This window comes from Rousettus aegyptiacus, unplaced genomic scaffold (assembly GCF_014176215.1).
Source record: "Rousettus aegyptiacus isolate mRouAeg1 unplaced genomic scaffold, mRouAeg1.p scaffold_m13_p_5, whole genome shotgun sequence".
Classification (NCBI taxonomy): Eukaryota; Metazoa; Chordata; class Mammalia; order Chiroptera; family Pteropodidae; genus Rousettus; species Rousettus aegyptiacus.
In genome coordinates this window covers 34,252,589-34,269,542 of record NW_023416308.1, presented here as the reverse complement: position 1 = coordinate 34,269,542, position 16,954 = coordinate 34,252,589, and the positions used below count along the sequence as shown (strand labels likewise).

Below are 16,954 nucleotides of genomic sequence, written 5' to 3'. Positions count from 1 at the left end.
GAAAGTGGAAGAACATTAAGACATCTGTTTCTATGCTGAAGAAGAGCCCAACTAACCCCACTCGATGAAAGAGCCAAGGAGAATGGGCAGATTCCAGGTTAAGGGGAGAAGAGCTTTCTGATTTTGATTAGCCAGACTGAGGAGGATGATAAACAAACACCCAGTGTGAAACTGTGAATAACAACATGTTTTCATTGCAGAAAATATATAAGGCTATTACGAAAACAAGAAATGTTCCAAAAAATCCAATATTTATACATAGGATGTATTAGTGTACAGGACACGGCTGGGAATCTCTGGTGTCACGACAAGTAGCTCCAGTAGCAGCTCGGGAACACACAGGAAAGTGGCCTTCCCTTGACACTTGTCCTTGCCAGATAGGCAACTCTGCTCAGTAATCTACCAGGAAAACACAACATACTCAAGAAACAACTAGAGAACCATTTCAAAGAGGTCAAGTGTCTCCTAGTGGAGATTAATAATACATGAGAAATGGATTCATGGCTGCTGGGGAGAAATGTGCTTAGAAGCAAATTCAGGACTTGAATCCCCAATTCTTTTATGTCGTTATCTGACTCTGTGATTCTCAGGGTTCTCATCTCGAAAAGAGGGAGATGTCCTTTAAGTCACTGGAGTAATATTCATAAGTTTTCATCTCTCTCACACACAACACACACAACTACAGGTGTGTGTGCATGCATACACACAGACACACACTAGACTCTAATAGTATTATAGAAAAATAACAAAATTAAAATGGACGCACCAATTCAATAGTATTGAAACAATTCCATCAAGTCGAAACAGACTTATTTGCAATTCATTCCATGAGAACACGTTCAACTTACTACCATGACCAGGCTAAGTCTAAGCATCTGAAAGAAGTGTTATAGGCCACCTTACTCGTGAGCATGGAAGTAATAAAACCATAAAAGTAGAAAGCATGTATTCTGCCTTCAAGTTAAAAAGCAATACAACAATTAGTGTATAGTATAAGAAAACATCCCGAGTTACTAGAAGTAGCCAGTGCTTTCAAAATAATACTGGAAAACAGAGCCGTGGGAGAGGTTGCTGGTTACATTTTTATAAAGTAAGATTTGAACTAAAGAAAGTACATTCTTTTGTCTCAGGTGGTGGTTGATCCATTCTAGTGAGGTTTTTATATGTGGCGGAAAGTGACAAAATCTGCTTGACAGAAATGGAGGGTGTACTGGAAGATAAGTGATAAATTAGGATGGAGAAGAAAGTGAGCTGGATACTTTGTCAGTAGAGACCAGATTAGAGTGTTGAACACTTTATAGGAGACTAGAAACAGGAGCGTTGGAATTCAGTTCCACCTTAGAGCCCACAAACATATCCGTGGTTGGAAGATGAAAGGATGGACAGCCAGACTTACAGGCTGATGATGAACAGGTGAATTTGATATCGAATGACTTTTCTTGGTTGTTGAAGATGATATGTTTTCAAGGTTTGTATGTTACACATCTAATAGCTTTCTCTGAAGCTGAAAAAAGCAGCAGAGAAAGTCACTAAACCAAGACAGTTTCTACATGATAACCAGATATACCTGCTTCAACAGCACCATAAGTTTCATCTTGTATTTTCTCTTCCGCATCCGAATCAATTTGTTCCTCTGTACTCTTCAGAAGGGCCCAGCACAGGTGACCCAGCTGCACAGAGACCAGAGCCAAGCCCATTAGTCATGGGGACTATTTAAGTTATATGATGATACACTTGTGTATGGTGTTTTGCAATGAATCAAATGGCACTAAACAGTACAGAATACAAGAAAAGCTTCTTATCACACACACTCACCTAACACACTGACCATTTTTAATTATTTTTGTTTTTAATTCTCATATGAAATCCAAACTCTAAATAACTGGCTTGAAACCTCTCTCTCTGCATTGATATTCCAATAATATTGAAGACTTTGAGCACATAAAAAGTACCTTCACATCGTCTGTATCACACATTTCTAGTTAGCTCCAGCATTATTACTTAATGTGCCTTGTGCTCACATTTAGAACTTGTAAAATTTCCTTTTAAGCCACAATTCTGAAACCATCGTGTTAGAAATATCTATATGTTTGTACTACTTGCGAGGGCTGATAAAAATTGATAATCAAGTACATGTCATCTCCATCACACCTCCAAAATTATGTCAATGCTTACATTATTTCCATTTTACTTTTCTTTATTATTATTATTTTTTACTCCCATTATTTTAAACTGTTGTATAGAATTTCATTTTTTTTCTGTAAATATAATGCTATTTCATGCTTTCTTCGTATGTTTATTCAACATTCTATTTGCTATTATTATTGCCTAACTTTTTCTTTCCACAAGAGTTTCAATACAAGTGATTGGATACAGTGAAGAAATATCAGTCCTGGGCCTTTCTAAGGAAATGATTTTGCGTATCACATTTAAAAACAATCAATCAGCCATATGCTCAAAGTTATGTCTTGTCTTAACTGGCCACATACTTGGTCCATGAATTTCTTCTTCAGATGTATTTTACCAGAATTTGTAATTGGTATTGTCACACACTACAATCATAATGAACACACCCTGCACCTTCTAACATAGATTCCTAATCACAGCTTCTTCAGTTTCTTTAGCTTAGCATTTCTTACACTAACTCCATTTACTTGGGGAAAACTTTCGGCTTCATGCTCCCTGAATCTGTGTTAAGACTGGAACCAGGTACCTTTTAGTCCTGCTAAAACTCTTCACCCTAGGATTTCTTTTTACTGCACTGCTGCAGTAGGTGCGAAACCCTATTCATGACTTTCTCAAAAATAACTTATTTACACTTTATTTTGAAAGGTTATGTTTAGCAGTGTATTAATGAAACATAAACACAAATTGGACAAATTATCTTACTGTGAATTCCTAGAGTGCTTTTTCCTGTAAATTGGATTAAAAGGTGTGTGCAGGTATGTGTGTGCGTGTGTGCATGTGTATTTCTATAAGCATGAGTGGAAAAATGTATTTTTGAAAACTATGTAATATGTTCTAGCTTTCTGTCATTCGATACCCAATATTTAATATGACTGTGTAGTTATGAATTCCAGTGATATGTGTTTCTGAAAAGGCAGCCTGAGCAACCATCTTCTTCAGTTTCTCCATCCACACAAAATCTGCTGCCAGTTCCTCCAAGAAATATATGTGAATGAGCTTTACTTCGAAGTTCGATTGGTAAGCGCAAAACAAATAAACAGACAAACAAATAAATAAATAAATAAATAAATAAATATAGCTATCTATGTTATAATGAATCAACAATATTAGTATATAAACAGTATTTCTTGTTAAAATAAAACAATTAGTATTAGCTGGGCTACTATTGTGCCTCCCCAGATATAGCTATAGTTGAAAGGTTAAGTGTATGTTTATTAAGACTTTGACTCTGCTTGGCAGATATAACTATGCCTACATGTGAGTTCTTTTCCAAAAGTGATATTAAGCATATTATGGTATACTACCAGTGATTTTCAACTTAAATGGGTCACAATCATTTTTCAAAGCTAAAAATATATTTCACTCATGTCTTTGAATAGCTACATAGTACTCTATGTTTCAATATCTGTTTAGTGATACAAATTTTTGTTTCTCTCATTATTTTTTTAGAAACCAATCTGGAGATAAATTATAGACATATATAAACAGATATATAATATATAGAATTTATATTTAAATTTATATCAATATATAGAATTCAACATATTGACATATTATAGTAAACATATTTATATACATACTGTATTGATAATACAGTGTGTGTGTGTGTATATATATATAAATTTATCAATGTGCACTTTCCTACTTGGACAGGGAATCTGATGTAGGAGGCATGCAGCAGTAAAATTGTAGACTCAAGGGTATGAGACTTTTAATACTCTCACCAACAACTTGGGAGAGTGCTCAGTTCCTTACATTCTCACCAACCTTGCTTACTATTCATATTAAATATATTGCCAACCTAAAAATCATACACATGCACATCACTGTTTTAATTCTCTGTCTCTTACTATCTCTGTGTCAGTGTTCATCAGGTGGATGAAATCCTACTCACCCAAAATCAGATCCAGCTCAGAGGGCAGCTCTGTGGTGAAGCCTTTCTCAGTCTCTTAGGCAACACATATTATTCTCTTCCTGGTATCCTATCATGAAGATGTAAATTTACCTCCAAAATGCACTGTGGGGTTATTTGAGTAGGATGCCCATTCCCTAATTCTGTATTTCTTAATACACTGGCACTCAGCAATACTAGGTGCAAATAGTTGTTCAGCTGAATGACTGGCGATAATCTCTTTGCTTTCTTCTAACTCTAGCCATGCAAGGAATTCATCATCCTTGGACTTATTCACTAGTTAACAGTATTAGCAGGCACAGAACTTTACTTTTTTTAAAAAAAGACATCCACTACTCATTAGTCACATGTACAACAGGAATGGGTTTAAAGAACAAGGAACATTCCAGGACAGCTAGGATAGACAACCAAAATGCAATGATGGCCACGTACAGGGTGATAGTGCACTCCACAGATGAAATCAGGACAGTCACTGGCAGGCAGACAATCTCCTGTGTCATAGGTGAACTCTGAGGTCCTATGACTACGGCCAACCACAGCTCAATGAGTAGAGTCCGGAAGGCCTCCTGCAAAAGAAAGTCTAAAAGCTGACTTCTGGAAAAGATGAGAAATTCATTCCATTAAGTCTTAATTATCATTTCACCTGCATGCTTGATTAAGAACAAAAACAAATGCCCAAACTTGACCTTAATATGTCCCAAGCACACAGAGTTGCAAATACCTGTTGATTCAAGAAAGGGGTGGGGGTGGCGTGTCCCGGTTTCTCTCCATGGTACTGAAGTAGCATCTCACCATTGAGTCCCAGATTTTGGACACTGCTATCTACCCTGACACAGGTTGAAGTTTTCACTCCCAGAGGATCCCCCAGGCCTCTTCCCCTCTGTTCCCAAATGTCCATCCCACAAATGCTGATATTCGTTTCTAGGCATTTGTCCAGGCCAATCTCAAATAGTCAATGGTCCTCTCTGCATGAGCACTAGAAAAAGCCCACCATTAAATTGCACTTTCCCAACTAAAAATGCCTGGATTCTCATTACTGGTGTTGGTTTTAGATTTGGCATCTACTTTCAGAAGAGTTGGGCCTGTGTAACTCCTTTTTCTTAACATCCATTTTTTGGGTGGTATTGAGACTGTCTTAATGTGATGAACAATTTAGGGTGTGTTCACTGTAGATCTATTACTTGGATGTGTATGTGTACAAGACTGACCTTATTTTCATTTTAAATATTCCATAGAAATCATAGAAGGATGATTGAGCCTAACATTTCTTTGTGAAATAACATTGTTTTTATCTTCCTTCTTTTTAAAATTATTCTTTCTAAATGCTTACTTTATACTTTTTAATGTAAACAGCTTGATAGCCTCTTATAAACACACGTGTTGCCAATAAATCAATGACTGAATTACCATAGTACCTTTCATGGACTGACCCACTGGGTGGACCTTGATATTTCCCAAGTAGGTGCCTTTGTGGCCACATTTTCCTGGGTGGACTTTTCCTATATAAAAATGCATAAAGAAAGAGCATGAGAAATGCATTCTCAGTATAGAGATCTTGAGACATCTTGCTGGTAACAGACTAGAGGGAAATGAAAGATAATTTATTCTCAGTTCAATCTTTTAATCCTATTACTCACTGGTTTCCCAGAAGTGCCATATGAGCCAAAGCTGGGGATTTGGGAAGGTCATGGAGTTTAGTGTGTACTTGAAACACCTATCACATTGATTATGGGACACATGATCAACGCGCATTGACCCTCAGACGTCTGCAGCACCCTGGCAGCCTTACTTTGCTACTTCCCAGTCCGCAGCCCCAACAAGTACCCAGTATTCTAATGGTGACCACCATGTTGAAGAATTCTCACTCTTGCATGTCATATAAATGAAAATATCCAAAGGAAACTACTATTTCTCAGGGAATATTCTTATAGAATATAATGTGAATTTTGTCTATGTTGCTTTCTGAAGCTAATGATTGTTATTTGCATTGTGATGCCTGGATATTACATTGTGAGTACATGGACATTAATTTACTCCCTCCACACTTACATACAGGAAATGGGCATTTCTCATGGTAGATACTTGGAATGATGCTGCTGTGAGTGATTGTGTACCAGCCTCCAGAGAGATACCAGTATGCATCTCATTCATGTGATTTTGACAGTAAGCAGTAAGAGGGGGCTTGCTGGAACATTAGTATAGATAATGGTAAACATACAGTGAGGAATCAATTATCAAGAAGGCTAAATCAATGTATATTTCCACAGGAACATGTTACAATTACAGTTCCTCCACATCTTTGCCAGCCCTGGCTGGTGTTTATTCTGACAAAGTGAGATGTTGTAGTTTAATATACATTTTCCTAATAACTGGTATATTTTCATATGCTTGCCTTGTTGAACTTCCTGCCTTTTGTTTTTTGATTTATGATGCCCCAAAGTGGGGACCAGGTAGTTTGTCTCTTGGCATCCCACATTCTTCTGTGAAGCCCCGCCTGTTCTCAGAAAGACCACGATCCTGCACGAAAGAGCCACATCTTGTTCTCAGAGTCCCCCATAGGACATAGAGAGAATCATGGCCATGCTTTAAGGATGTCCCCATATTAATCAGGAGAGAAATATCTCTCTATTCTCCAAAGCACCAATATCCACCCCCCTAAAAAAAAAACACCAAAAATTCTTCAATAACTAGGTCATTCAGGTCTCAAAACAAAGCCCTCATTATTTTTCAATCCCAGATCTATCAAATCTCTCAAGATTACCTTTGTTATCCAAGACTCTGCCCCTTTTGGAAGAGATAATTGCAACTGCAAGCTTGGCTATAAAAGCAGTGTTAAGTAGAAAGTGCATAAAAGACACACTGTGTCAAATTGGACTGATCTATGACCAATTGTAAACACGAATGTCACCACAGTCTTTCAGATGCAGTTGACCTGTCAAATCCCTGAATACAGCTTTATTATATGCAAACTTTGATTTGACATCAGGCATATCATTTAAGTGTACATATTCATTAACCTTTGCTATTAAGTGATTATTGACTAGTAGAAAATAGTGGAATTGAGATCTTTACAAATAACTACTGTGAGTGCTTAGATAATTTTCCTTGGTCTACTTTTTTCTAACCATGTGCTGGTATTTGTTTTGGGGGTGGCTGTCAATGTTCAGACCAGACAAGACACCCTATGTGAAAAGGCAAAGTGAGCAGGCAGGTCCTGCTGAACACAGAGTCTCTATAGTGCATCTGTACAGAAAATGGCAAGAGGGCGACCTATGAGGCTTGTGATTAAGTGGTACCTTGAGTTCTTTTTTGTCATTGTCCCTTGGATGTGTACCTCATGGGACTTGAGTGTTTCTAGAGTACATACTCATGGTGCCATGTAATACCACCACAGAACCTTCCCTATTTTCATCAGATCTGGGATCCATGCTAAGGGTGACCGAGAACTGACAGTTTGTACATGTGTCCCAAGTGATGCTCACCGAATCTCAGGATTTGTGCACTGACCAAAAGCATCTGAGCTTCCTATGTGTTTGTTTCACCAAGGACTATGACAAAATCTGTGATATTGTACATCATACAGACCTAGGCAATGTGACTACTGAGCTACCTTCTAATGTGGGCAGTTTTTAGGTTCTCTATAAACTCAAGAAATCCCAGGTACATGTGCCAATGCTGTAAATCCTTTGCGTGGCAAATAAGATCTCATGGCTGAGAATAAGTTTGGGTCAGTGGTTCAGAGCACTAGCTTTGGCACCACATGCATCACACCATTGTGGCTGTTCTACTTAGGGGCTCATGAACTGGTGCATATTCTCTGTGCCTCTATTTTTCCACCAGGGAATGGAGAGACTAATCAAAACCAGACTTACATCATTTTGGAAGTGTTCAAGTATTTAATGTATTAGATTATGTGGTATAAATACTAAGGAAAGTTAATTATTGGTGAAGTGTATGAATGTAAATCTCACAACTTTAAAAGACTCAGGTGTGCGCTCAAGATTAGGGAGTCCAAATTCTCAGGACATTGTTCTACCTATGACAGACATCCGCTTGATCTACAAACAACCACTTTGCTTTAACCTAGTCCCAGTTTTAATGAATCAAATAAAAGTGTCAGAAATACTGTTAGTTACTGCTTGAGTCCACATTGTGAGGTCACCCTATATGTAACTGGAGAATTTTTCTCTACTAAGATCCACTTGCCTAACTCATGGTCAAGAGCTATGTATGCAAAGAAGATGAACACCAGTTTCCTGAAGAAGGGACAGTATCTATTAAAATGCCCCATATTCTCAAAACCGTGAAACAATATCAAGTTGCATAATTTCCTCCTTATAAATATAAACCCCTCAAAAACAAGGCAGGTGCCTTGTCATAGAAAGAGCTCTAGAAGGAGGGTCAGACCGAATCAGTTGTGCGTTACATTAAAACATCATTCATGGAGACACTTTCTTTGTTAAAGCTGCAATTCTATATAAAAAATTAATTATCCATTTAATGAATTTTCATTTTCTCCTCATATGTGTATATTGCTATATCTCTCAATGTGTAACAAACTCTATATGCTTTATTATCTATAAGCTCCCATTGGTTCATTAACCTGTTTCTTAGTCTATCATTGTTTGTTGAAATACTGGCTATTAATTGGGTAAATGCTAATTTTTTTCACCATTCTTAGCTCTGGTGAGGTGAATGGATACATGAAAACATAAAATTGTTATCTTATTGTTATTTTGAAAACAGCAACAATACAAAAGTAAACATGTTTTTTACTTCAAAACTGTTATCTAGTTACACATTTTAATGATACCATTTGGAAAACTAGAAATGCAAGTGGAAGCAAGATAGCCTGAATATAATGAATTCAACAATTGCTTCAGTATGCAAGAGAGAGAATACATAGTAAAAACAATGTTAAGATCTCTTCATTGTGTGAAAAGCCTCCCTACACATCTCCACAATTTTGAAGTCTCTTCAAAGTTCTGAAATTAATAAACTTCTTAAGTTTGACAAGGTAAAAATGACATTCGATGTACATTCCACATTTCCCAATACATATCTATATGAGAGGAGAGAGTCCTGAAATAGGAAATGACATATTTATAACTTTACATGACAAATGCTAGAAAGAAAATTAAAATAATCAGGAAGTATATTGAGAAATAGGAACTAGGCCATTTGAAGGGACAGCATTCAGCGGTCCAACATGACCACATCGCTGCAGCTGCAATGAACATACTCCATCTGTAGAGTGGATTCTACACCATATCTTCCTGCTAAGACCTTTCACACACTCAGCACAGGGAGTGGCAGTTAGAATCGAGGACAAGACACATATCAGCACAGAACCATTGTGACAGAGCATGACATGACATTCAGTGTGACTTCACAATCCACACTGCAGGGTTCAGCTGCTGGTTTACAGAGTTAATGTTTTGTTTTCACACTGATTCTCAGGTCCACATATTACTATGCTGTGTCTTTGCTTAAATACGAGATCTATAGCGCCAAATGACCTGCCTCCAAATACAGTCAATAGTGAAAATGTCGAGGGGAATGGAACAAAGTAAACTCTTGAATAAAACTGAGCGTCTATTATTGAAGTACCATCATCACACATTCCTGCCATTTTTGTGCTACACAACCTTTCATGGACAAATAAAGTCAACTGTGTTCTACAGTGCACACATTTAAACAGAACATTAAAGAAATTTTCAGATTCAAGAGTCCATATATCTAAGAAGATAATTATCAACTATACATGTCTTCTCCCTTCATCTATGTATACAGGTGTCCCCACTACCTGAAAGCAGTGTGTTCCTAGGAAACCTTCCTAAAGCAGACAGGATATAAAGCGAAGTAGCAATCACCTAAGGACACATCCTGCTAACGGGTGCACAGACTCCATGGAGATAAAGCACTGATGCTCACAGGCAGTTCCAAGCTAGGTCAGCTTGATGCTGAGATGTGAGTGTGATTCCTGGGGAAGGAGCTTGTCAGAGCAACTCTTGCTGCCCGGGGTGCCACTGCGTCTGGAGCAGGTCCCGCAAAACACATGATGATGGCTGCTGCAGCTTTCACCTTTCTTTAAAGAATAAAAGTCCTCTTTGGATTTCTTTTTCTTTGTTCAGTGAGGTACAAATATGGATTTTCTGTAAAAGCAAAAGGACTTAAAGTGAACTTTTCAATAGAGGCTTAAAATGTGGGGCCTCATTCATATTTCAACATTACCATACATTATTACCATCTCTTTTTGAAACAATATACCTATGGAAAGGGATGTGACCAATTCCAGAGACAAGTGTTTTCCAATATTTTTCCCATAATTCACTCTCAAACACACACAAACACACGCACACACAAACAGAAGAGAAAACTAAAATATCAACCATACCTTAGGCGTAGCTCCAAGGAAGACAGTGCTGAAATATGAGACCACTATGGGAATCATGACAAATCTAGCCCCCAGTCCTCATCTCATGTTCCTTCTGCCACAGCAAACTCTGTGACAAGCATGACAGACTGAGGAGGATTGTGGGAAAGAGAAGAGGGAAGCTAGAAATGTGCTTCCAGTATCATCAATCTGAAGTTACCACCAAGAAGTCAGAGCCACACCTAGTTAGGAGAAACCAAAACACCCGGCGAGATGATGAGAGCATGGGAAAGCAGAGAAAGTCATTTACTGCAGGTGAGATTTAAAGTAGGCCAGATTTAAGGAGCAGAGTGACGTTGAAGAAAATAACAGAGTGGGGTAATTTAAGGGGCCTCCTACCACAAAGCAATGAATAGACTCAAAATGGTTAGAATCAAATATTTTAGAACTCTTGAAGATAACCAAAGCTCACCACAACCACAAAAAAAATTAAATCAAGAAACAAAAGATGAATCTCAGTGAGTCTGATGGTGTCATCACTGTGGCCCTTCCTCTGCTTCCCACCTTGGTGGTGCCTTGAAGTAGGCTGAGCACACTCGGATCAGGTAGCTGCTACTGCCGGGAGCAGAAAGGACCTGATTCCCTACGAAGCACGGTTCTGTGTGCTCACCTGCCCTGTCTGGTGATGCCCTAGAGGACCAGCTAAGGAACTGCCTTTCTTCACCTCTACTGGCTTTTTGCCCATAATTCCTAAGAGAAAATATTCATATGACCAGCAGACGAAAGGAGTAACAGTTGAGGTAAATACAATAGTAACATGAAGACTTTGGAGGAAGAATGGGAAAGAAAGCCATACAGCAATTCAGGGAGGCTGATTCAAGAAAAGTGGTGGACTCTCAGTAAGGACGGTGGACACACTGGAGTGTTGCCTTGCCTCAGCCTCATGCCCTGCTCTGCATTCTGTAGGAGACTTGCTAATTAAGAGTCAGTATTCACAGGGAAAGCAGACCATCACAGCCACACGCAAGGCGTCTAAATGCTTCCTCAGGAACCCATCACTATAGTCTCCCCCTCTGCAGAGACTTGTAGGCTCTTAACTCTAAAGGCAACACAGGGCTCCTGGCTGGCCTCAGGGAGAGTGAGGGGCAGAGGGGCAGCTGAACCCAGTCTGACTGTCACTGTCCTGCTTGAGTAAAGTGAAGTGGTGGGTGAGGGGACCCTGTCTGCCAGGAGAGCCCAGGCACATCCCCCAAAATGGAGAAACCTGCTGACCAGGGACTCTCAAGGAGAGAGTCCTCTAGCTCCTAGGGTCCCTCCAAGGTTTGGGATTGGGTATGGGTGGCGGTGGGTTGGGGGGGGGGAGGCTTTATTTCCCAGAATGGAATTTCTCCCCTTTTGTGAAGTCCAGTTCTTCTTCGCAGCCACATGCGGCCCTCCAACCCTACCCTGCATTCCCCTTTAGGCCACCAAGGGGTTGTCTCATCTTAGTGAGAGCAGCCACCTGCTCCTCCAGGACGAGGTGTCCTACTGAGACTCAGGCAGGTGTGTCCCACACCTGAAGGGCCCTCACACTCATTAGACTCTGCTCACAGCAGAAAAACATCCAGAGAATACTTCTCCCACATACCTGAAGCCCCTACCTCAAACTCACCTGCCTCAAGCCCTAAGGTAGGCAAGTAGTTATCTAGGTGATCCCCAAAACCAAGGCGGCCGCCCAGCACCCAGTGACCATCCTTCCTTTGAGACTCTTTCCTGGGATGCTGTGGCTCACCACTCTCCCGAGGGTCTTGTACCCTGCCCCCTCCCTGACTAGCCCTCTACCTCAGCCATGTCTCTGCAGGGACTCTGTAGAGCAAGACAGAAGGGCCAGCAGGTCAGTGGAGGGCTCAGTCCAGAGTCAGGGCTGCCCTCCCACCATCCCCATGCCCAGCGTTCCCTCGCGCCGCAGACCAGAAGCCATGGCTGGATGAGCAGCATTCTGAATCCCTGGCCGTGGAGGCTGTGGGTCGCTCAGCTCTGGAGCTGCCACTGCGGTGGAGTGTGGCCTAGGCACCAAGTGAGGCAAAAACTGCCCGGGCACAAGGCGCCGCCCCTCCTGAATGTGGCCACTGGGACATCCAGGTACCTCAGCACGAAGATTCTCCCCACCAGATGCACACTCTTGCTCCTACACCTGCAGTGCCTGGGCCTCCCAGAGGACCCTCCCGTGCTCCTGCCCAAAGCCTCGTGTCCCACCACCTTATATGGGGGAGAGAACGACAACATCATTTGTTCAATGTCTGTTATGTGTCAGGCTCGAGGAAGTGGCTGGCGATGGTGGCACACTCTCTGAGCCTCAGTATTCTCATTTTATAATGGGTTTAATATGATTAACTCATGGGAATGAGATGAGACTTGAATAAGATGTTGTGTAAAGTACTTAATTGACATCCAAATGGGAAAAAAAATCCCAGCACTGGTAAAATCCTATTTTTCATTATTATTGTTGTTGTTACTGTTGTTATCACTGAGAGTCTTACAAAACATACTGGCTCTCCATCCACGAGAGACCAGGCCTTAAGAGGCTCCCTTCCCCTGCCATGCAGCTCATTGAGAGAGTGGGGTCCCCATAGGGGAAGGCACCTCTCAGCCAAGACCTCCAGGGCTGAGCAGGCAATGGGCTCTGTGAGAGGAAGGCATGTTCCACCATGTTTTTGACTTTATCCTCCCTGAATGAAACTCAGGTCAAGAAATAGTTATTGAGTACCTACTATGTGCCAGGTTACCATACTGGGGATACCGAAGTGAGCAAACAGTCACATAGCCTTGCCTCAGGGAGCTTGGGTTGTAGACAACAAAATAATAAGTAATAATATAGTAGGTTGGAAGAGTCTGAAGAAAAATAAACTAGGGAAGTGGTCAGATAGGGCGGGCCCAGATGGGTGGGGATTGTGTTTTGAGGTAAGGTGGTTGAGGGAGGCCCCTCTGAGAAGCTGACATTCGAGCAAAGAGGTAAAGGAGTAGGCTGTGTGGGTTTCTGGAAGAAGAGCATTTCAGGCAAGAGGAAGAGCAAGTGCAAAGGCCCTGGCGTGGGAATGTGACCACCACTGAGTGTGACATATAGCTAGGAGAACAATGAAGATGAGGTAGCAAGAGCAAGCAGGGGCAGTTGTCAGGCAAGGTTCCTGTAAGACCTTGAGTCCAATTTAAGGATTTGCCATCCTGCTCCTGCAGGTGCCCTATCATTCAAACCTCCTTTCAGGACATAGGACAGTTCAGAGTGTGCCCTCTCCTTGCGGCATTTGTCAGTGTCAGGAGTCTTGTGCCATAAGCTACAAAAGCCAACTTTAGGTAATTTAGGCACAAGCAGACAAACTGGAAGGCTAATGGGCTCTCCCAGAATCACAGAAACATGGCAAATTGAGAAATGGGATGAAATCAAAGTATCTTTGGAAACCCAGAAAGGAGGACTCTTGGAGATAGTCACCTGGCAAAGACATTGTGGTTAGGGTACCATCACTGAGGTGAAACGCATTCCGTCTGTTTGAGGTTCCCATTCCAGGAAGAGTGCATCCAATTTGGTGTGGGACCACCTGCCCATCACAGGGGGAGGGCAGTCTCAGTCACAACTCAACCACCCTACTAGTTCCAGTGAGGTGTGGTGAGTCCCCCAAGAGCCTAGAAAATGTGAAATGTTTGCTTGGTAGAAAATACAACAACAAGAACAACAAAAATCCAATTGTATATAACAAAATATCAAGGATCTTCTTCTATGTACTGGCCAGTGAGCTAAGGGCTTTGGGCTTTGCCTGTATGAGCTTATTGACTCCCCAACCCAAGCCTGGATGTCTTGTCAGTGAGAACGCTTTGTCTAGCTCACACAACAGCTGAGTGGCAGCCAGAATACTACCTCAGGACCCAAGACATAGATCTAGTGGTTCTCTGTCTTGACTGCAACCCTAAAATAACAGGGATACCTTAGAAAAGAAAGAAACAGTAGACATCCCAGGAACATACTGTGAATTCTGTCATATGGGAAGCTCTATCTGTCTTCCCCAATCCAAAAATGATGAGACATGGCCATGCAGTGTTTTCTGAGCTTCCGGGACTTTATGAGCGCACAAAGTTCTAGGAGGTGGCAAACCTAATCTTTCCCCCACTTCCCCACACTCATCTCTGATTGGCAGAAGCCTGGCCTGCATGTTTTCAGGAGTAGCAGATGGATGTGAGGGTTCCATTTGGAGTTTGAGAGGGCGCATTGGCAGCTCCCTTCCTACTGAGTGAGATGTTGAGCCATTTTAGGTGCTCCCTTCACATAAAACACAGTGACCAGCACATCCTCAAGTCATAAACATGGTGGCCTATAGGCACTTAGAGCCCTATCCTCACAGTGTAAGCCACTGCTGTAGGATGCAGGCTGGCAATCCCGGGGCTTCAATCCCTAGCTAGATGTACCAAGGGAGTCCTTCACTGGCCTCCCTGAGTTTTACCACCATTTTATCTCCATTTTTTGGGGTCAAATGAAATGGCAGAAACCCCAGCTTTTTTCTGAGACTCTGAATTTGCCAACAAGTAAGTTAGGAAACAATGGAGAACAGGCACACTTATGTGCCTTACCCTTTTTAGCCCAGGCAAGGCAAATTCACAGTTCTTCTATTTCTTCTTCCTTCCAAATGGTTCCCTCTACTCTTTCTTCTGGAGTAGCTGTGATGAAATGTGTTGAAACCTGGAGGGAAGAGAACAATTATGCATATCAGAGCCGTTTGCCATGTGAGGTGGTGCCCAGGGCAGAACAGAGCCAAGCCCTTCTGATTCCCAGCCCAGCTCCCAGCCTGGGTCACTTAGGGTTGCTCAACTCAATTCAATGGTACGATGAAGGTCATGAGCCAGGGCCATCCTAAATGAGAGAAAGTGCAGAACTGGAGGGAGATATTACAGACAGTGATGATCCCAGGACCTCAAGTGCCGGCAGGGGACCAGGGCCTTCAATGAGAATAACATAAAGTGGGGCTGGGAAGACTCATAAATACAGGCTGTGGATAGGAAAGAGAGAATGTGGAAAAGAAAGGAAAGAAGATGTCAATTACATGCACTCTTATGCTCCTATGTCGCAGGCTTCATCATCCGCAGTGTAGTCTTAGAGTGGGTAAGTGCACCAAAGATGTGGGGTGACCTGGAAAAAAATGGGAGAGTTAAGAGACAAGGTGGAAACCCAGCATCCTGCTGCTCCTGGATTATGTAGCCTAACCCCAGGATCCATTATTGTCCTCATCTCGACACTCCTCACCTAGTGATCCCCTGGCCCTGATCAGAGAGACAGTTTGGGGCCTGGTCAACCCCAGGAAACCAGGTCAGCAATGCTGTGGGATAAAGTGTGCCCTGTAGAATCCTGCCAACCATGGGGGGCCTGGAGATGTAGCTGAACACTGACCTCTCTCACATAGAAGCATTCAGCACCTCAAACGTGGGCGACATGTGGAGGCTGAGATGAGCTCAAGGATACTGGAGCACTAACTATAATGCCAGAGGTATTGTTCTTTCCCTCATGCAGCTCTGGGAGTGCCCCATGAATGAGGAGCCAGCATGAGCACAGAAGCACGAAGGGGCTGATTTACTTTAAAAGGAAGAGAGTTTACTTCTTACACACCACTGGGCACACACTAGAAGGCTTTGTCCCCAGTTTAAGAGCCTAGGAGGGAGTCGTTGTGTCTCATTAAAGTACGTCCATCGTAGGTCAATAACAAAAACAAACCATGATCTCCTGCATACGATTCCCAGGAGCGCTAACAGAGCAGTGCCTGAGCTCTGACGTAGCTCTGGGGCAGGGGGAGGTAAGAACAAGACTTGTGGGAATGAATGTTTTTTAATAGCAAAGTGAGGACACAGGATGACAAACACACCACTCTCAAAGCCTACGGAAACAATTCCTCTTCCTGTGACATCATTCAAAAAGGAAGAACACATCAGGTTTCTACACCCATTTCCTTCATTTTTATTTTTATTTTTATTTTTTATTTTGTCTAATGTCACGTCTCCCTCCCTCAGTTTTCCAAGCAGCAGGTGCCACTAACTGTGGCACCCAGGCCTCTCTCCCATGGGATCTGACCTGTGTGTTGGTGCCTACCTGTAGAGTCTTCATTCTTGCTCTTGGAGTCAGAGAGGCTCTGTAATACACAATTCTGAGATACATAAACATGAGCAATAAAATTATTAAAAAGAGAGGCTCCCCCATTCCTTCTAGTTTCTTTGAGTCTATGGTGAGTCATAGGCATCACCCTGATGTTCCCCACAATTCATGCACCTTTCCTGGTCTCTGAGGAGTCATAGCCCTTCACCTAGACATTGGCCACAGTTACCAACCTTTAAATAAGAGATGCTGAAGGAATCAATTTTCACCTTTTCACTTCCACTTGCCCATGACAGCTTTCACCTCCAACCTTACCAACTTGAAATTCCAACTGTTTCATTCAAACTAGAATGAGACTAGTAGGATTGACCGA

General features: G+C 41.8%; 1 long non-coding RNA gene across 1 annotated transcript; it reads right to left on the bottom strand.

Moving 5' to 3' along the window:
* Positions 1-15,113: 15,113 nt before the first annotated feature.
* On the bottom strand, positions 15,114-16,666 carry LOC107507870. Its single transcript, XR_001596212.2, has 3 exons — positions 16,579-16,666; positions 15,542-15,627; positions 15,114-15,180 (listed from the first exon to the last, which is right to left on the bottom strand). It is a non-coding gene; the product is annotated as an uncharacterized LOC107507870 (long non-coding RNA).
* Between the last annotated feature and the right edge of the window lie 288 nt (positions 16,667-16,954).